The 22784-nt window shown below is 39.9% G+C and overlaps 1 long non-coding RNA gene across 16 annotated transcripts in view; it reads right to left on the reverse strand.

The window, feature by feature from the left end:
- Positions 1 to 22784, reverse strand: part of LOC130155679 (uncharacterized) — a 316598-nt gene that overhangs the window by 108886 nt on the left and 184928 nt on the right. For all 16 annotated transcript variants that reach the window (XR_008824188.1, XR_008824182.1, XR_008824187.1 and 13 more), the window contains one exon: positions 3269 to 3374. This is a non-coding gene — a long non-coding RNA (uncharacterized LOC130155679). The remainder of the gene's footprint in view (positions 1 to 3268; positions 3375 to 22784) is intronic.

Raw genomic sequence — 22784 nt, forward strand, 5'->3', positions numbered from 1 at the left:
GCTCAGAGTTTGTTTTAAGTGTTACCATTTAATATGAGTTAATATTGATTTTATTTTTTTAAAAATAAACACATTCACTGTCAGAACATAATACAGTTTCAGATTGAGAAAGTGGGGGGAAAACAATACATGAAGTGATTAAGTAGTTTTACATACTGGAGCACATGAACCCTTCTTTGTTGCCCAGCTTTTAGCATGACAAGTACATTTAACAATTTCACATGCAAAAATCTGTAATCAAAACAACAGGCAGAAGAAAAATTCAATACACTTATTCGTAAGTTTTTCCTTGAGGTTTACAAAGTCTGACAATATTGTATAAGACCACCAAGACTGGAATTTTACTTCTTTTCTTTGTATTCTGCACTCTACTTGGGCAGTGATTCTAGGTCAAGTCCTGCATTACTTGGTCAGGCAAAACTCCCCAGAAACTGGCAAACAGGTGTGTCTCACAGCTGTTCAATATTATAGTTAAGAAACAGATTTGTGCTTTAAATAACACAAGGGCACCTCTCACAGAATTCACCTACTACTTGGTGTGGAATACTGCTGTCATCTCATTTCATATTACAAGATTCATGTGTCAACTTTTCTACGTGAAAAAAGGTATTTTCCTATGCTAAAGTTAGATAAAATGATAGTTTAGGATGCAAACTTTTCAAGGGTCAGAGAATTACAAAGGTATCATCCCTTGTTCAACAATAACTCTGTATATGTGTTAGATTTGCTCTCACAGAAGCCCAAACTCCTTAAGTTTCGCAGGCCAGACCATACACGAGGCAGTGGCTGTGCAGGACCAGTTCTCCAGGTCCATTACCACCTTCTTCTGCCTTAGATGGCATCTGTCAAATATAAACAGTCCTCCGTATAGAAAACAGTATAGTTCTCTATACAGAGGTGTATATATATATATATATGTAGAGAGAGGTATACTATAAAGTAGTATAGACTCTACTACTAAGAGCTATGTAGAGGACTCAGTCTTAATGAGCCTTATGGTATTCCTCAGATAATCCCCAAATTGTTGAGGCTGGTCATTGAACTTGTTACTGCAATTAACTATTTGATACTTCAATTCTTTCTTGGGGAAACCCAGATGTTTATGGAGAAATGCTTGTACGTTACTTAACTGCAACACACAGAAAATCAGAGACTGTAACTTAGCATCCAGATGTTTTACTGTAATTTCATCTTTTAATTTCTATAGCAAGTAAGACTTTAGGTTTATGTGAAAGAGGTACTCAAGAATGAAATGAAAATGCTCACACAACTCAATTCATTTCATTACACACCTACATACTTTGTATTACCCAGAGATTACAGAAAAGCATATATAGTTTAGTGTAGAAAAGACAAGGGAAACCTGTGAAAGAAAAGAAGAATAGATAGAAGGGACATGCTGAAATCACCAACAGAGAATCACATACCCTTTAACAGCCACCTAGAGAGAGGCTGCCAGAAAGCATTGACTGCCTGAATAGAAAAGGATTACTACCAAAACCTGCGCTTTCATATGTGACCAGGGTCAACATGAGGCCAAGGAACAGCTTCATGAGCTATCACATCAGGAGACTGTGGCATAATACATTTGGCCATATCATGCCTGTTTTCATTGGTATCAGACCCATTCTACCGCACTAGAATACTACAGCTTCACCAAGGCCTGAAGTTTCAAAAATTTGCTATGCTTCATTTATCCAGATACCGGCGCTGGGTTACATCACAGACACTGTTTCTAATACCTCTTGGCTTTCACAAAAATGTAACTTTCAAACAAGTAACTGCTGTTTAGTTCTCATATACTAATTATCATTGACTGAAACAACAATAACTTTTTAGACTTCTATCATTGATCTAAGGAGTCAGACTAATAAATCCGGGGTTTTTTAAAGATATTTCAGGGAAATAGATCTATTACTATGATTTCTTAACCCATCTCCAGAGCAGTATTTAAAAAAAAAAGCAATTATTCCTTCTCACACATTTTCATCACCATGTACATGACTGTTATTCAGCTGAGACAAAATGTAGAATAAAGGAGTAAGCGCATGTCACTACCAGATGTTACGTGAAGTAGGTTAAAAACCCTAAAACATGGTCATGACATGTTTAACTCCTTTCTTCTACATTTTGATTCAGCTGATGAAACCATGAAGTGGCCGTGAGAACACAGGTTAAGATAGTCTCCACTTTCTTTTAACCACTTGAAAACCTGAAGCAAACACCCTGGGGCAAGTTAGTAAATGGTTAATTTAACATATAGCAGCAGTATTAAGTCACTATCTCCAAAAAAGGTTCCTGTCTTATTTCACCTGAATAATGGCTCCAATTTCACAATTTATTTTATCATAAAAGCACCAATGCAGAAGCAGCAGTATAGAATTGTGACATAGTTTTATACACATATTAAATTTTATACAGCTTAAAACTCTATGTTGTACTACAGCAGTATTTCATTACTTCTAAATTAATTGCCCAACCAGGAAGTCATATATCCCCAACTAAGCTTTCATGACAAGTACAAAATAACAGTATCAACACTACAAGCCCACTAATGACAAGCAGCTGGCATCTGCAAAGATTAAAGAATCCTCACCCTCCTTGAGCCTTTTCTTTGGGAGTAGTCACAGAGTTTGAAGACAAATAAAATGACTTCATAGAGCTTATAAAAGAAAAAGAGAATGAGAGAAAGCTAGCCTTCTGGAAAGAAAAAGCAGGGAAAGATAAAGTTCCCTCTCACAACAGGGTAGCAAATTGAATGTACTTCTTTATCTTCAATTACTTAAATACTTAAATTCATCTTGCACTTCTGTTCTCATCAGAAACTCATGCAAAAGTCTAAACGGCTGTGGGCCAACATCTCCTATTTCTCTTACCTAGGATGAGACAACTAGAACCACAAATAAGGGGGCCATCACCCTATTAAGATCAGCAGCACAGCTCTGCACAGCTTGCTGTCAGGGCAGCAATTCAGTAGATTACCGGGTGTAAACAAATGATAATAAAAAAACTAAGTGGAAAGTTGTGATAATTTTTTTGTCTTTTTGGGCACACAACAAATAGACAAGATTTTTTGATATATGATATAATGGCTACTTTATCCAGTAGTCGCAGTTTTCTAAATTACCTCAGCATATTTTTAGATTTTGTCAGTTATAACATTACTTAAGAAACAAGCTTCACTCATTGTGCACTCTGAAGCTCCTAGAATTATAAAGGCAATGTCTGAAAACACAGTCAAAAAACCAGATACTGATCAGTCACTAACCTTTTTATCTCTCTCCAGTCTCCTCACAAAGTGATGCCTTCTCAATAACTTAGCAGGGTCTCAACTTGCAAGGATGGGAAAAAAACGCCAGTGCAACCAACAGGTCCTAAAAAAATAAACAATCATCACTCAGTACTTAATGAAAATACCGCTTTCAAAAGGCTAGACGAAGGAGAGTGAGGAAAAAAAAAAAAAGACTACAAACAGAAGTGGAAAAGTACAGGCAATCACAAAAAGCGAAAAGGACTCTTAAGTAATAACTAGCCCATCACTATAAGGACACATCTTTTATATAGGTCTTGATCCTAGAGCAGGCTGAACTGGAGAGGATTTATGATTAAGCTAATTTTTCTGCCTGGTTCCCAGAGCAGAAGGATTTAGCTGTAGTCACTAGCACCAGTGTACAGAATCACCCAATGCCCTGCCAGGACAGGACAGCTAAGAGTACAGATAATGCCAGACTACAACCTACTACCATACCACACTAACAGTAACAATGACAAATGAATCATTTGACAAACATTGGTCTGTCAAACACAATACAACACAACAGAACACAACACAAAAGCATACATACTACACCTTTTCCCTCAAAGTTCTACACCAGCTCTGCTCTCCAGTCCCCACAGCAATGCCCTGGCTCCTGCAGCTGTGCCTGCCGGCGGCCTCACCCCAGCTGCATGCCATGATACCTAACTCACTGCACCTGGGGCACTCCTTCACTCTCCTTCCCCCCACTGCTTCATAACCGACTTTTGGAGGTCTCTGCAGCTTGCAGTCTTTGTTGTTGATCTGAATTGGTTTACTGTAACAAAAGAGGTACGCAGGGCAAGTTTTCCTGTGTTCAGACACAGCAGCGAGAGATACCTTACAAAACTTTTCCTTTGGGGAGATTAAGTACCTAAAATTTTTTTGTGTGCCTACTCTAACAAAGAACTTGCTGCTTTTAAGTATCTCATGAGTTCTGATTTTGAGTAGGTCAGTACAAGAAACCCCTTAAGGATTTATGTTCACGTTTCTGAGACTTTACCAAAAGGAAAAATTTTAAGTATGAAGGACAGACTCATTACAGTCTAAAGCTACGAAGGGGTGTAAAGCAAGAATGTGTTCTACGTGGATAGAATTGTTTTGGCTCTTAATTACTACTGCTTTCCCTAAAAGCTTTAAAAGAACCCTAATCATGTAACATTAAAATCTCTAGATTATTTTAAAAGAATTTTAATTTAGGCCTGCAGTTGAAAGATTAATGGGAAAGCTGGCTATAAAACACTACTGAACAGATGCTTTTTGTTTGTTTATGTATGATGATTTTCCTGGGACAATTATTTTTTCAAGGTTATTTAATGTTTACTGATACCTGCAGTTTAAAAAAATCAAGAGAAGGCACTGGTTTATATGTGATATTTTAGCTTGTGTTGGGTTTGCACGGCAAGGTTTCGGTAGCACGAGGGATGCAGGGGTGGCTTTTGTGAGAAGGTGCCAAAAGATTTCCCTATGTCAGATAGAGCCACTGGCCAAAGCTGAGCCAACTGGCGACAGTGGTAACACTTACATGATAATGGATTTAAGAAGCAGGGGAAGAAAACCCAGCCCAACAGCAACTGCAGCCAGAGAGGAATGAGAATCTGTGAGAGACACAACTTTGCAGCCCCCCAGGTTAATGCAGAAGGAGGGGCTCCAGGCACTGGAGCAGAGATTCCCTGGCAGCCCGTGGTGAAGACCGTGGTGAGACAGGGTGTCTCCCTTGGCCCATGGAGGCCAAAGGTAGAGCAGATATCCGCCTGCAGCTCGTGGAGACCCCATGTTGGAGCAGATGCCTGAAGGTGGCTCTGACCCCTGGGAAGCCCAGGCTGGAGCAGGTTTGCTGGCAGGACGTGTGACCCTGCGGGGGACCCAGGCTGCAGCAGGCTGTGCCTGAAGGACGGCACCCCCTGGGAGGGACCCACACTGGGGCAGTTTTTGAATAACTGTAGCCCATGGGAAGGACCTGTGTGGAGAAGTTCACAGAGGACTGCTGTCCCCACTCTGGAGCGGGGAAAGCATGTGAGGAGGAAGGAGCAGTAGAGACAATGTGATGGACTGACCATAACCCCCATTCCCTCTTGCCCTGAGCCCCTCGGGGGGAAGAGGCTGAGAAATCGGGAGTGAAGTTAAGCCCAGGAAGAAGAGAGGGGTGGGGGGAAGATGTTTCAAAATTTGGTTTTTCTTGTTACCCTACTCTAATTTAACTAGCAACAAATTAAATCAGTTTCTCCAATTTGAGTCTGTTTTGCCTGTGATGCTAATTGGCGAGTGATCTCTCCCTGTCCTTATCTCAACCCACGAGACTTTTATTGTATTTTTTCTCCCCCTGTCTATTTGAGGAGGGCAGTAACAGAGCAGTTGGGCACCTGGCTGCCAGCCAAGGTCAACCCACCACACAGTTGTTCAAGTACCTGCACTGGTTACCAGTGTTACGCGTGTCAGGGCTCCCACAGAACTAAACTGACTTGGGCGTGTTAAATGTGTGAAGTCTCTCCTTGTCTGGAATGAAAATTTGCCTCTAAATTTTTACGAGGCACAAATGCAAAAAATTTAACGATAAGCTACAATAGTGTAATTAATTCTCAGGCTGACAATGGAGTGAGAGCCAACGTGCTGTTTGGCTGACAAAATGATCAAATTATGATCTACTGGTGTGAATTCACTGTGCAGGCCAACAAAATATTAGTGGAATGTAAGGTTAAGGCAAGATTAATGTGTAGCGATATTTAGACAGACATATGCTGTTTGTTACTGTAAGTCTGAGCAATGATTTTCAAAATGAAAACATTCTTTATCTGTCATATTTTTTTATCAGAATTTCAAGAAGTTTGTAAGATGAACATGTATATTTTAACTTTAGTTGAACAGAAACTTTAAAAAATAAATAAAAATAAGGGAATACAAAGATTAACTGTTACCTCTATTCATACAATAAATGTGAGGAGATACATTCAGCACTAATGACATAACTTCTTGATTGAGTAATATATTTTTCCATTGTTCATTTTGATGACAATAATAAATGGGGGGAGGGGGGGCACTAAAGCTTCTATGACTTCCTCAGTTGTGTTGGCACCATGTTTATGTGCCTGTATTTCCTAGCTCAGCAGCTATGTGAACAGCAAGTCAAGGAAGGAATGTGTGTTGTAAGTTGAATAAAACATTACCTGGAAAAACAACATTAATAGAATACAAATGCTCACTGACAGGGTAGATAGTGGGTCAAATGTCATTATTAAACTAAAACTCCCTCAGAAAGAGGGATGGATAGTACTGAAGAGCAAAATCTATAGCTCAGTTTATTTTTCTATTACTGTCCGACACTTGTGGTCTTCCAATATTGTGGGAAAATGATTACGTCTGTCTTTTGTAATAACGTGTTCATTACATGCATATGAAAGATGTGTTCTCTGTTTTGCAGGTAGAATCCAGTGTCAGCCCTTCATCTCTTCTGAAGAAATTAAGAGGGTGCTGAATGTGTTGATTTAGCATAACTTCTCTTGATTCACTGCATTTCTCTTTTTGAAATGTCTGCTTTTTTTGCAGTTGCACAATGAAATGTCACTTTCTTGCTAGCTTTGAGATAAAACAGAAACACTTGTCCAATGATCAAAAAAATCCAACCTATACATTAGAACACAAGATCCATTTTCACACTTTTTAAACCAAAACCTCCCGTTCCTTTTTTTCCAGTTTTCAGTATTTAATAGGATGGGTTACTTCACGAGCCATATTCCCCACCTTATCTCTTAAGTGCATAATAATGTCAGAACATGTACAGCCAAGAGAAATTCAAGGGTTTCTCTTTAAGTGTGGCGAGATTTCAGAGATTTTCTTTATTATTCAGCCTGCATATTTTCTGCTACAAAGCTGTGTACCCTCAGAATGGTTTTCTGCAATATTTTTGAAAAGACATGAACAGTTTGCAAGTTGATATTTAAAGCAGACTTAAAAGAGCATAAAACTAATAATTGCCACATCTACATAGGGCTGTCAAACATGAATAGTGATCACTGTGGTATTAATATCAGTAATTCTTCTTGGAAGCATTTAAACTTGGCATTGCTATCATTACCAAATTTGTTTGTATCAGCTACTGTAGTATTTCTTCTATTGCTGTAAATTTCTTAATTTAATTATAAACAAACTGGCATACTTAATTAATGGGTCCTACTAATACTACGTATCTCAGATACGTGTGAATGATATCCAGTTACTAGCAGTGATGCAGCTCAATTAATGATGTCAAACACTAAAACCTTGTTAATACCAAAAGGCACACTAGTATTCCTAGAAAAGAAAATTAGGTGTCTTCAATATAGAAATAAAACAAGAGCGCACTGAGGGCAAAATGCTGCTGTCATGTTAAGTTTAAGTAACTCCAAACTTACCCAGTATAGCAGAGAAAAATCTTGCCTAATACTTCACTTCTCACAGAATAAACAAAATATACACTGACTGAAACAAAGTGTCATGTCACTTGTCAGCTCAATGGGAAATAAAACAGCTATGGCTTTGCTCCTGTGCAGAATGAAGAAACATAGGGAAAACTAGGCCTACAAAATTCCTTAATTCTGTTTAGCAGACCTTTGTTAATCAGGATTGATGAACAATCTGTTTCTAAAGCTATGGGGACACAGCTTCACAGGAACATTCCTGTCTGTCTAAGTTAGAACTCAAGGTTACACAGGTGGTTTCATGGGTGAGAGAGGTATCACAGGGCTTGTTCTTTGGTATGGTTTGATAGCAGGGCCTCATGAGTGGTAGGATTTGTACCGTTCAAGGGACAGAAGATTTCCACCCATACCAGTGGAGAAAATAGGGTGTCACCTACTAGGTCACTAAAGCTACCAGGCTGAGGCAAGTGACTTCAGGTAGCTATGAAGAAAACTATGAAGAAAAACTGAGAGAGATTTTGGTATAATAAAACATGCTTTTCTTCAAGATTCCATGACTAACTTTATTTTGAGAAGGTTTGATGATTTGACCCTTTGTATTTATTACTTCAGTGGCTAAAACAAAGAGGAAATCTGGTCTTGGTGCCTAATTCTGCCTGAGGGGTTTTTAAAATCACATTATTTCTCCAGCAAAGGGATTAAATGGTTATTGGCCCATTTAGGAGAGGAAAAAAGGAAGCATAGGGATGCTCTCATAATTCTTGATGGAATATTTCCATTTAAAACCACCAATTTTTATTACAAATTCTCTCTGTTTCCAAGTATAACCTTTACATACTGCTTAAACAAAGATAAAAGGAGTCTGGGTCTTGTTTTGCTGTCTTCCAAGTAAAGATCTCAGCCAACCGGTGCAAGAATTTTTTTCTGATGCCCCATCTTGACCTTCGGGCTTAGTGATACCTATCAGTAAGCACCACAACTCCATGAATAAGATACAATATATAAGCAACGAATTATGTATCCTTCTACAAAGGTCATCCTGCATTTTTCCTTTGTGTGCTAGCTCATACCATTTAAGACAATTCACCCAAACCTTATATGTTTAAAGGGCACAAAAGTCTCATCCTCCAACAGCCTCATCTAGTCTATTATGTTGCTTCTGAAAGACAGCAGCTTTTATTTTATTGCATTTTATGCAGTTCCTGGTTTTTTACAGTTCTGTATTTAACAGTATCAACTCACTGGTTTTCGCTAAATTCAAGCTAATTCATTACCGTAATGAGTAATGCACAAAAAATATGAAATGTCATTTTTGTAGCAAAAATTATCAATTTCAGGTACTTTCCCCAGAAAGAATAATCTGAACTTTACAAATTGCCCCAAGTGAAACACTACAAGACAAAAAACCTTGGGTTTCACATCTTCTGATAGTCATAGAAACTGTCCTGTAAACTTTATGCTGGTAGACCATAACTGTTTATACCCAAGTGCTTTCGGTTATCTATATTATCATTTAATCCTATATGTATCTGTGAAGTACCTAGCACATTTCTGAGTGCTATAAAAATTAATACTTGGAGGAGGACAATAAATGACTGACTTAGCAAAATTATTGCCTAGTTCATGAAAATTGCTTGCAACTTAGATCAGCCCTTTCCATTTAGAAGGCAAGGCCTTCCAAGTCCTTGTAATGACAAAATGTCATAAGATGTCTCTGCATCCATGCAATTACTCTAGTAGGCCTTTGACCAGTACCAATTTTTGACAGCCAAATGGATTTATTTCTCTCTGCTTGCAATTTATTAAGAAAAGCACAGTATTTCTGAACAGTAGCAACTATTGGTATTCTCAAAGGACGAGCTGTGTGTTGACATATATAAATCTAGTAATAAATTAGCAATAGTCATTAATTTGCAGAAAGCAAAATGAAATCAAGTTACCTTCTGCAAGCCACCCAGCCTGAAATTTATCATCTCTATGTATTTACGAAGAAATAAACATCAATGGCTTTCTTGCGCATCAGGTGCCACATAACTACACTGCGTGCTCAAACTGTCAGCCTGGAAGGTACCACTTGGAAAAATGGAACAATACGCAAAAGAAAATACTATTGAAACCATTCCTACACAGTCTCCATTCTGCCACGAATGTCATGTCAAGATGCGTCTACTGTGCCCTCCTCCTTCTAGCATGCATGTAAAATTACACTCTCCTATTCCAAATGGGAGCCCCAGAAACAATGTGAACTGTTTACAGCTGCTTTACATAGAGCATCCTACTGAACAGATCTTGTGCTAGCAATTTCTGCTACAAAGTCAAAACTATTTACATCACTAATAACTTTTCTTGTATTTTCTGTCTTGGGAGAGCTGAACGCATGACCAGGTGTTTGCCTTTAATTTGTCTATTTACCTCTCTCACTGGATATAGAAGAGTCAAAACAAAATTGCTATAGGCTAGGTCCACCTTGAATATTTCTGTCACTGCACAGAGATGCATTTTCTAAAATGTCTGGATCTAAGTTTCAGTAACAAAGGTAATTTATTTAGAGGTTTAAGAGCCAGTGGATTCTGGTATGTACCAGCCCGTTCAAAATTTTTAAACTTTGTTAACTTTAGCATTTATTCCACTCAGAACTGGTACAATTTCATCCTGTCTCAGCATTCTTAGAACAGTCAAGTTCATTATTAGGCTCAGAGATTTTCTGTCAAAAGTGGATGTGAGCCATGCACATCTGTCCTTATTCTCACCTGTTTTCAGTTCAGAAAATGTCAAGGTTTTTTGGCAGAAGCAGCTGTCAACCTTTCTCTATCATCCATTATCAATTATCAAGCTAATAGTTCTCATAGACAGATACCCTACACTTTAGTTTTTGAATCCTCAGGTCTAGAGCTACAGTCCCAATGCACTGATTCATTGCACTGTTTGTTACAGATCAGATACTGCTGTTGTCGTTTATTAATGAAGTCCACATGAATAACAGCTGCTTTCCCTGCCTTTTTGAAATTACAGACCTGACCCAGAACATCTCTTACTTTTATTCTCAGAAGAATAGAGAACTTTTTTACTAAAAAAGTACTGAAAAAGACAAAGCATTGGCCACAATCTACCCACAAACAATGTTTTATCACCACATTTGAACCTAAATTAAGTTCCAGGCCTAGTCATGTCAAACAGGTATGTAATATGAAACCCGGTTTATTTTGAAACAGATGTTCTCCAATCTCCTTTTAGTTTGCACTGATTCCACATTGCTCTTGCCTGACCTACTTTACACCAAGATTTACTCTGCTTCTCATGAACTGCACTCTTTGTCACCTCGTGGGATTCACCTGAGCCACAAGAACTGTTACATCAACAGGATGACTAATAAATAAGGGAGCTATTATATCAAATGAAGCACAAAGAATCTCAGTAATGCTGTAGAGATACAAGAGAGGTATGACCTTAGCAAGAAGTTTCCGTGTTTTCTTCACTTGGAGAGTAATCTGGGCTGAATGAGAATCCCCCTGAGTTTATGAATAGCTAGATCTCCCACTTCCTACCAGCAACAATTAGGTAGCATTTAACATTTTTAGAAGAAAAAAAAAAAAAAAAAAGGCATTTGAAAATAGAACAGTAAAACTTCCACAAAGTATCTTCATTAAAAGATATGCATAAACGTTTCACCATGCGATAACCTGCTTCACGTACATGAAAAGTAACATGCTTACTGCTTGTACCATCAGAACTGCCAGCAGCATCTATCTGTGAGCCACCAATTTATACTGACTCCATCGCTTCTTATCCTTCCTCTTCTTTTCTGCTTAACAATGCAAGAAACCTGCTGGTAAAAATATTACACAGCTTTAAATCACTAGGTTTACCATAGCAAATAATTCATGCAAACACTGACCTTCCTATAAGTTGTTTATATCACATACTGAGGGGGAAAGTCTTCCTGGCACAAAAGTAGACAGCAAGAAAGGAGCTTGACATACGGTGTAGATTTAAATAAGAAACAAGATTCAGTTCGCTACCTGTGCATAATTTCATATTTAGGGATTCAAGAGTGCCATCAGATCTGGTTTACGAGTACTGCAGACCATCCGATGACTCTGTTCTGGTGCGCTGCACAGTACTAGAACCTTCATCAGCTATGGCAAAGACTAAGCAAGGTGTCATTTAAAATAGCTAGTGTTGCAATGTCATACCTCTACATACTTCAATCAAAGCCAGAAGGGCAGCCTGCTTCTTGCATACTATCAGTCTATAATATAGCCTGTTTACTGTTTGCCTTCTGTGTAGCAACATCAACAGAGAAAGCAGTTGAAGGGGATTCATATTTACGTTTCTCAGCAGGGTAAACAAGAACAGGCACTGTGAATTGCATGTTTAGGGAGCTGTATTTGGGAATGCAGCACTACAGTCATAGCTGGTTTTCTTTTTCTGAATCTAGAAGTAATGCCTTGAAAACACCAACTATATTCTGTTCATACGTGTACAATATAAGGATTTAGAATGCAAGTTAAAAACGTTTAAGGCAACATAATGGTCGTTAGCGCCTCAGGCAGCATAAAGATCAAAATTTTACTGAACAACTAGCAGTGCGAAATATTGAGACACCAGATTGTAACTCCACGCAATCATCTGATCTAATATTTTTCATGAAAGGCTATCGTTTTATGCTCACTGGCAATTCTGCCTCAAAAACCTTAAATGCCAGAGGCTGTCGAATTTATACTGATTTAAACATTCTATTTTAAATCACTTGTGAAGTTATGTATAACAGAAATACATGCATCAGAATCAAGCCCTGGCACAAAATGGATCTTCAGACTCAAGTAGGTTGCTTATCTATTTCCTCACTACAGTAAGAATTTACTTCAAGTGATGAAAATTATCAAGTGATGACCAAGAAAGAAATTTAATTTTTAAGTCTGCAGACACTGAGGTTCAAACTAAAGATTAAAAGGTAAAATGCCTCAAACCTACTCATCACAGAGACTAACTGCTGATACCTTTACACATATGTGTTTATTAAATAAAGTTCTGTAGTTACTTGTCATAATTTAAAAGACTGGATACTAATTTATGACCTAGATTCTCCTGCTTTTGGACCCAATCCTTCATTATTATGACAACCTACTTGAAAAGTATCCAATGAGCATTACAGTATTGGTAAAAAGACATTAAAAAAGGGTAATCAGTACTGCCTCACAGTACAAAAAAGAACAAATACATGTGATGAAAGACGATATTACACACAGTCCATGATAGATAATTCCAATCTGCATAATTGATATCAAAGACAAGCATTTTCTTTTCACTGATGATCTGTCTGAAATCTTGAATTACTACGGTATCAAGAATAAAGATTTCAGGTTTTATACTAAATAGGTACTGGAATACTTTATCTCCTGTCATTACATAAACTCTGAGAACCTGGCCATAACTTGTCTGGTGATAAGCCTTAAATGCTTTTGCAGCTTTACAAACAACTGCATCCATGTAACAACAGGTATTTTGTGCTGCACAGATTTGTTCAGTGGATCAATGATTTGTGAAATAACAACTCAAATTCTTCCCGATATTAAAAGATAATAGCATCTTACTCAACATTTTGACATAACTTTCTTCATCAAACTAATCCTGCATACAGAGAAACCAGTTCATTCAAGTGGCATGAAAGCTTTACAGAAGCTTTTGATGGTGGAAGTTTATATTTTATTACTCCAAAAGTATTTGAGCTTGTATACTAAATATTTGATCATATAAGACCTCAGATGTCTAAAGTACTTCACTGAAAAGCTATTTTAGGAAAATTTTTCCATCCACTAATCATTTATGACTGTTCATTTATGACTTAGTTCCTCCTAGAATTTATCAGACCCAGAGTACTTTCTCAGTAATTTATTTCTATTTGTTTTTCTGTTGAATAGAGGACATGACCCTGATGAAAAATAAAGTTCTAGAGCAATCCTCCAGAATGGGCTATTCCCATTATGGTAAACACTGTTCCCTGGTCTGATGAGATTTTAGTTACTACAGGATTTACTCTTCCTCTTTTATTATTAGAAATATAATACAAAAATATATAGGGTATTTTATGTATTTAGTATGTATAAATACATAAAATATAAAACAAAAATATATTTATATAGTATTAAAATAACTTCTATCAGTATACAGAAGAGATTTTGAGCTTTACTTCTTAGCGATCAGGATGTACAAAAGAGATGGAGTAGGTTATGGTGGCTGCAGGTTCTAAGGGACTTTTTCTGCAATGCCATGGTTCTTTAGTTGATTTAGAAGCAGCTGAGGTGCCCAAGGCCTCCAACAGACTGAAGGCTAGGGTGTGCTTCTGGACCACTTGAGAGTTATGGATTAGGCCCTCAAATCTTTGGATTTCCTCTGCACCTTCTTCCTGTGGCCAGATAACAGACTTTTAGGGCATTTTTTACTATATGCTTGTATTCCTCAGCAAAGACAAAGAAGTAAGAAGTAATAATTACAAACAGCTCTCAGGAAGTCCATACAAGCAAAGTCAATTCTTTTTCTCACCTCTTCTCGTCCCTCTGTTCATTAGCTTGCTATTATGAATGTTTAAAACTCTGCTGTCCTTTTCTAATCGTTGCCCTTTTTTTAGATTAAACCATTTACAGAATCTCCTCACTAAGGAAAATGCTCCTCATCTCTCTTGCTTTGTCTATTTCAATAGCTGTGCACAGGAAATAATGAACAATATTTGTGCTTTGTTATCTTAACAGCTGTGCACAGGAAATAATGAACAATATTCCTGCTTTGTTATTTTAACAGCATGGAATAAAAGCCATTTTCGTCCCGTATCTTTTAATTGGACAAGTGGCAAAGTAAGGGATGAATCACTAGAAAAACGTTAAAAATTAACAAAAGGAAATACTTAGAAATTACTTTGTCTCAATAAAAAGGCAGTCACAAGACTGCAGATTAAATGTACACTTTAAAAAAACTCTTTATCAACAATAAAAGTCTTTGAAGTGTGAATAACATCCAGAAGAAAACTCTTTTTAATAATCGTGAATCTTTTGGAATCTAGTCACATAAGCTGATCTGTTCAAAAATGCAACATACTTGGATTTTAACCACCTTTGCAAACAAAAGAATCATTCACTTGTGCTTTGTCTACTTTTTGTCTCATGACACCATCAGTTCACACATTTCTGGCACCTCAGCTGTGTCTGGAGCTTAGAGTCCAGAAGTAAAAGAGGTCACTCCTCAGAGCAGACTGCCCCCTGGACTATAGCCCTTTTGTATGGACCTTCACCATCACGTGATCCGACAGAGCAGAGAAGATGTGTGACAGCCTTCAGGTGATACAGTGTGCACTCTTCACACACAAGACAATTAAATAGCTGGTCTGTCTTCAACCAGAGAAAACTTTTTATCATCAAAAAACATGATAAATGAAGACTTACCAAATGACAAATTCTAGTCACATCTTATAAAGCGTTTCTGAGGAAGGAAGGGTCTCAAAAAAGTCTTTTATTTAACTATTGTACTGGTGGCTTAAGGGCATGAGCTAAGAGTCAACCTAAACCTGCCCTATAACTGTCTCCCTCAGGTCTACTTGTTAGATACTTGCATAGTTCAGAGCCTGGCCCTGTGCCACAGCACTTCTCACAAAACAGCAATACCACTGATGTCTGAACAATGTCATACAAAGGTCAAGAAATTGCCAAGGCCTATCCACAATTACTTACTTACCCTTAAAAAACAATTTCCTGTTAATAGATGAAGGTAGTTTTGTAGACACATCCACACTGCTCTACCTTAAACATGCTTAAACTTAGAGTTTCCTCCCCCCCCCCCCCCCCCGTTTCAGTTATTACAAATACTGTAACATAGAGACTGTGACACAAGGCTATGATGAAAAAGAAAAGAGAGTACAGCTATACCATAGGTAACTGTGTAGAATAACAATAGTCAGAAGCTCAAAACCCCTCCAGTAAGAATATTAAAACATTATTTTGGACAAAGATGTAAAGAACATGAAGTCAAGACATGTATTAACACAAATTCATGTTACAGAACTGAATGACTGTCTTGGTTTAACCCTAGCCGGCAGCTAAGAACGACGCAGCTGCTCGCTTCCTCTGCACCCTACCCTGGCGGGATGGGGAGGACAATCAAGAAAAAAAAAGTAAAACTTGTGGGCTGAGATAAAAAAATCTAATAATTTAAATAAAATATAATAATAATATAGTAACAACAGCAATCATAATGAGAAGGAGAGAGAGGGACAGAGGAATAAAATCCAAAAGGGAAAAAACCCCACGTGATGCACAACACAGTTGCTCCCCACCCGCTGACCGATGCCCAGCCAGTCCCCCAGCAGCGATCCACAGGCCCCGGCCAACACACCTCGCCCACCCCCACCCCCAGTTTATACCCTGAGCACAACATTCCACGGTATGGAATATCCCTCTGGCCAGTTCTGGTCGGCTGCCCTGGCTGTGTCCCCTCCCCATGTCTTGTGCCCCTCCAGCCCTCCCCCTGGCAGGGCCTGAGAAACTGGGAAGCCCTTGACTGAGTATAAACATCACTTAGCAACAACTAAAAACATCAGTGTGTTATCTGCATGACTCTCACACCAAATCCAAAACACAGCATTGTACCAGCTACTGAGGAGAAAATTAACTCTGTCCCAGCCAAAAACAGGACAACGATGAACAGTACTCTCTTCTGAGTCACAGGTACTTGCAAGCATTGGGAAAAACGATTCACGAGAAACAGCACACCTACTTATTTCATGTGATCTCTCCCTAAAGGACCACCACCTATGACTGGTTCAGTTTCTTCTTCCATCACCAATCTCTTAGAAATTGCAAAACTGTTAACGAACAACAGTTTGAACAATTTTCCTTTGGAAACACTAAATAGTCTTATTTCAACCTTTTCAATGAAAACTAAACTTCCAGCAAGGGATCCACTTGATTTCAATCCTGTTAACTGTTAAGCTCCATTTTCTAGATGCAATATGTCACAACTGGAGATCTACTTAGGAAACTTCTTAAGTCTTTTTTTCCTATATAGACCAGGGTCCATGGACAGCTTACCTAGCTTATGATTAAAACATGCAATGACAGACTGCAGAAAGTAAAGGCAAAGAGAAATGCCCAGGTTGAGACATTTGAGGTTTGACAGATGTAAACTTGAATTTTGCCAACAGGGAAATTCCGATTCATCTGTTATTTAGTGGATTTGAAATGAAACATTTCAGGGTACTTCTACAAAATATAGTATTCAAATTTACCAGTAGGGAAAAAAAGAAGTGTGGTTTGTTAAAAATCTCAATTTTCACAGTGAACATTCTGATTATGTACTTCAGAGTACTAACTGGCATTCTGTTGCCTTTAAGCAGAGTGTTTCGTTTTCCTCTTTAGTTACTTCAGTTACTCACAGCTAAAGTTCATTTCTCTGGACACAAGAGTGCTGACTGAATAGAGGCATCCACCACTTTATCATATCTTCTTCCAAGTGGTGGAAGATCAGCCTCAGGAAAAAAACTGTAGGAACATACTGTAAATGACTGCTCCTTCTATTAAGAGTTTGCCACATCAGCAAATACTGTGTTGCTATCTTTACAATTGGGATAATCAGAGAGAGAGAACACAGGTGTTATCTTTTTCTTACAGAAAATCTTTAACAGCTGGAAGACATAGCCATGTACCTCAGCCCTCTGAACAGCATCACTATCTTTCCTTGATAGCAAATAAGGTTTACACTAGAAGTTTGGATTCACAGTAAGGAAACAAATAAAAAAAAGTGGAAAACTTCTAGTTTAATTCCTTACTTCAGTCAATCAGAACAAATGCATACACCTATTTTGCTAAATTATCACCTACCCATTATCATTTTAGTAGCCTCTTCAGAGATCATTCTCCCCTCAAACCAATTAGTTCCTTTCCTATATTGTGCAGTCAACAAACTTCCCTTTACTTATTACCTAAGTCAAGATTTCAACTCAGATCCAAGAAACTAAATATCAGCACTTATTGCACCATCCAGCTTCAAGAAGCAATTTTCACATAGCAAGATAATTAAAAGCTACCTTTCACAGCACAAAATTTCTGTGGAATAAGTATGGCAGAAAGAAAAAAAAATAATATTCAGGAAGTAGGGGGTTTTTTTTTATCAAAATAGCTTTCTGTGGTGGTTTGACCCTGGCTGAATGCCAGGCACCCACCAAAGACACTCTATCACTCCCCTCCTCAACCAGACAGGGGAGAGAAAATATCATGAAAGGCTTGTGGGTCGAGGTAAGGACAGGGAGATCACTCACCAGTTACCATCATGGGCAAAACAGACTGGACATGGGGAAATTAGTTGAATGTATTACCATTCAAAGCAGAAAAAAAGCACCTTCCCCCCACCCCTCCTTCTTTCTGACCTTAACTTCACTCCTGATTTCTCTACCTCCTCCCCACTGAGCGGCTCAGGGCAATAGGGAATGGGGGTTACGGTCAGTCCATCACACATTGTCTCTGTTGCTCCTTCCTCCTCACACTCTTACCCTGCTCCACTGTGGGGTCCCTCCCACAGGAGATAGTTCTCCATGAACTTCTCCAACAGAAGTCCTTCCCAAGGGCTGCAGTTCTGCACAGCCTGCTGCAGCCTGGGTCCTGCCAGCAAACCTGCACCAGCCTGGGCTCTTCTCTCCATGGGGCCACAGGTCCTGCCTGGAGCTGCTCCAGCACAGGCTGCCCACGGGGTCACAGCCTCCTTTGGGCACCCCCCTGCTCCAGCGGGGGGTCTCCATGAGCTGCAGGTGGGGATCTGCTCCACCATTAACCTCCATGGGCTTCACGGGCTGCCAGGGAATCTCTGCTCCAGTGCCTGGAGCCCCTCCTGCCCCTCCTTCTGCACTGACCTGGGGGGCTGCAGGGTTGTTGCTCTCACATAATCTCATTCCTCTCTCTGGCTGCAAGCAGACTTTTCATGCTTCTTAAATACATTATCCCAGAGGTGCTACCACCATCACTGATGGGCTCGGCCTTGGCCAGTGGTGGGTCCATCCTGAAGCCAGGTGGCATTGTCTCTGTTAGACATGGGGGAAGCTTCTGGCATCTCACAGAAGCCACCCCTGTAGCAGCCCCACTACCAAAACCTTGCCATGCAAACCCACTACACTTTCCATTTAACAAAGAAGAAAGTTGTTCTAGAGTATGGCAAAGAAATATACTTTATCCCTTCATAATCTTTCACATATATACTCTTCCGTATACAAAAACCTGGGTTTTGTGTACAATTTTAAAATATAAAATATTTTAAAAGGAATATATACAACATAAAGGCTTCTATAGTGTGGGAAGAATTTCAAGTGTAATTGGTTTTAAAGAGTACAGACTCAGGCAGATGCAGACTGCTTTTGAAAAATCCCGTTGTACTTACACATAAAATGGTGAGAACTCCTGACATGACAAACGTCAGATACAAGTGTGGAATTACTCCCCCTCATTGTCTCTGTGTATCATTTGACACATAAAGATAAGCCTAATGACTCAGATGAGACTAAGAAAATGAACAAAGGGAGGCTTCAGTAAGAACAACCTGCAAAACAAAACACACAGAGGGCTCTGCTGCCTCTGTAAGCATCTAAACAGAACAGGAAAACACTGCCAGGCTAAGCAGGCAAAAATAAGTAAGAAAATCTCCAGAGCAAGTCTATAGCTGCATTTTTCTCAAAACTCTCTGGGACTAACCCTTTACAAACAGGTCAGTCAAGAAATCTGGGTTTGGATTCCAAACCAAATCCATGTACATCTTACATGAGCTCAAATACAGCATTCAGGCCTTTTCCAAGGATATTTTGGAACTTTTTACAGTATCACACTCACTGAAGCAACAAGTCACATACATCTTAGGATAATAATGTGATAAGGTTAGTTTGCCAGCTAGCTGGCTACCAAAGACAAGTCTTCAGTGATGTGCAGGGCTTGGCAGCTCATTCAATACTCATCACAACTTGAATTCATCACAGACAGCCATGACAGCTACTTCTTTCAACTATACTGGCTTTTTAAAACGAAAAGAGAAAGGGTTTTATTTTGAAAACATTAACATCTTTTCTCCCTGCACATTACAGTTGGCAGGATACCCTGTGCTGTCCTAATAATACCATACAAAAGACATCTTGAGGAGACAAAAGTACAAAATTAAGTAAGAACAAACATGGGATTCTGCTCTTCTGTCTGATAAGAGTCTCTAAACAGAGAGAAACCTGGGGTTCATAGGCTGCTGTTAAGATTGTTAGCTAAACCAGCTGACTGATGCAATTAGCTTATAAGGAAAAGGTCCTATACAAAAAGTGAGGAGTAGCAATGAAGAGAAGCTTTGCCTCAGCAGCACTGAACACTTACAGCCACTGCCACAAAAGATAACAAAAAATGTTTTAACAAATACACTGGAAACAAAAGGAGGGCCAAGGATAATCATCCTTTATTGGATGCAGCAAGGAACATTGCCACAAAGGATGAAAAGGCTGAGGTACATAATGCTTTCTTTGCCTCAGTCTTTTAATATTAAGACCAGTTACCTTCTGGGTACTCTGCCCCCTGAGCTGGAATACAGGGACAAGGAGCAGAATGAAGTCCCCACAGCCCAGGAGGAAACAGTTGGTGACCTGGTGCTCCACACAAGTCTATGGGGCTGGATGGGATCCACCCATGGGTACTGAGAGAGCTGGCAGAGAAGCTCGGCAAGCCACTTTCCATCGTTTATCAACAGTCCTGGCTAACCAGGGAACTCCCAGAAGACGGGAGGCTGGCCAAAGTGACGCCCATCTACAAGAAAGACAGGAAGGAGGATCTGGGGCATTATAGGCTGGTCAGCCTGACCTCGGTGCCAGGGAAGGTTATGGAGCAGAACATCCTGACCAACATCACGTGGCATGTGCAGGACAACCAGGCAATCAGGCCCAGCCAGCATGGGTTTAGGAAAGGCAAGTCCTGCATGATGAACCTGATCTCCTTCTATGACAAGAAGACCCACCTAGTGGATGAGGGAAAAGCTGTGGGTGTTGGACCTCAGCAAAGCCTTTGACACAGTCTCTCACAACGTTCTCCTAGAGGAACTGGCTGCTCATGGCTGGGATGGGTGTACTCTGCACCGTGTTAAAAGCTGGCTGCATGGCCGAGCCCAGAGCGTGATGATGAATGGAGTTACATCCAGCTGGTGACTGGTCACAAGTGGTGTTCCCCAGGGACCAGTCCTGTACAGGGGCCAGTCCTGTTTAACACCTTTACCAACGATCTGGATGAGGGGATCGAGCGCACCCTCAGTAAGTTTACAGATTACACCAAGCTGGGTGAGAGTGCTGATGTGCTTGAGGGTAGGAAGGCCCTGCAGAAGGATCCAGCCAGGCTGGACTGATGGGCCGAGGCCAACTGTATGAGGTTCAACAAGTCCTGCACTTGGATTACAACAACCCCATACAATGCTACAGGCTGGGGGCAGAGTGGCTGAAAAGCTGTCTGGCAGAAAAAGACCTAGAGGTGCTGGCTGACAGCTTGCTTAACATGAGCCAGAAGTGTACCGAGGTGGCCAAGAAGACCAATAGCGTCCTGGCTTGTATGCGAAGCAGTATGGCCAGGAGGACAAGGGAAGGGACAGGATTTGGAGGAGCAGACATTGCTCAGAGACTGGGTAAGCCTACTGTCTACTTGGGGGAGGTGGTTAGTGACAGACTTCACAACATTAGGTTGGGAGGGGGGGTGGGTGTCTTCCTTTTTCCTTTGTTTATTAAACGTCTATCTCAACACACAAGTCTTCTTACTGGGGCGGGGGGGGGGGGAAGTGTGGTGTTTTGCTGCTGGCTGAGGTAAACCCATCACACAGATTAAAAAATAAATTCGTAACTACAGAGTGGAAGCTCCCACACCATATCAGTCTCCTGTAGCTACTAGGTTTGCAAGACCCCTTTCTGCCAATGCTTAAGATCTCCTTTCCTCCTTTAATCAGTCTGTAATAGTGAGACACTATGAGGCTGTGCTGTTTTGGGCTGGGAGAGAGTTAATTTTCTTCATAGTAGCTAGCATGGGGCTATGTTTTGGATTTGTGCTGGGAACTGTTGATAACAGAAGGATGTTTTCATTACTGCTCAGTGGTGTTTCCAAAGAAGTCAAGGCCTTTTCTGCTCCTTACCCCATCCTACCAGTGAGGAGGCTGGAGATGCACAATGAGTTGGGAGGGGACACAGCTGGGACAGCTGAGCCCCACTGACCTAAGGGATATTCCATACTATACAGCATCATGCTCAGCATACAAAGCTTGGGGAAGAAGGAAGGGGGGGGGACATCTGGAGCGATGGTGTTTGTCTTCCCAAGTAACCATTATGTGTGATGGAGCCCTGCTTTCCTGGAGGTGGCTGAACACCTGCCTGCCCGTGGGAACTGCTAAAGGAATTCCTTGTTTTGCTTTGCTTGTGTGCATGGTTTTTGCTTAATCCCTATTAAAACTGTCTTTACCTCAACCCATGAGCTTTCTCACTTCTCTGATCCTCTCTCCCATTCCAACGCGGGGAGAGTGAGTGAGCAGCTGTGTGGTGCTTAGTTGCCAGCTAGGGTTAAATCACGGCCGAGGCCTAGGAAATAAGTGACTCCGAGACACATTAGGAACAGTATTGCCTTAGGTGGGACTTCAAAATAAGCAGAACTCCAAGTTCTCTCTGGAGAACAACTGATATGAACTAATCTTAGTGCCATTCATTGCTCCATCTCAAGTGGAAATACAGTGTGTTAATGAGACATTCACTGGAGGGCACCAACCACATGGTTTGATGGAAAATGAGTAAAACTACAGTTTGCAGGTGTCCAGTTGTTTTTCACACTGTCATTCCTCATATGACCACTCTGCTCAATGGAACCAGTCACACAAGACTTTCAGGAAGATGTCCAAACTGGCTAAGAAACAGCACAATTTTCAGTTTAAATCTCTTCAGAATGTCTCTAATTTTCAAAGATGTTTGCCCAAGATTTTCTCTTTCTACTATCATTTTACTGTGTAGATATTAGCTCAAGCTAAACATACTGCTTCACTTGCTGAACATAAAAACAAATAAAAGCAAACGCTCATTA

The sequence above is a fragment of the Falco biarmicus genome, chromosome 10, assembly GCF_023638135.1.
Source record: "Falco biarmicus isolate bFalBia1 chromosome 10, bFalBia1.pri, whole genome shotgun sequence".
Lineage (NCBI taxonomy): Eukaryota > Metazoa > Chordata > Aves > Falconiformes > Falconidae > Falco > Falco biarmicus.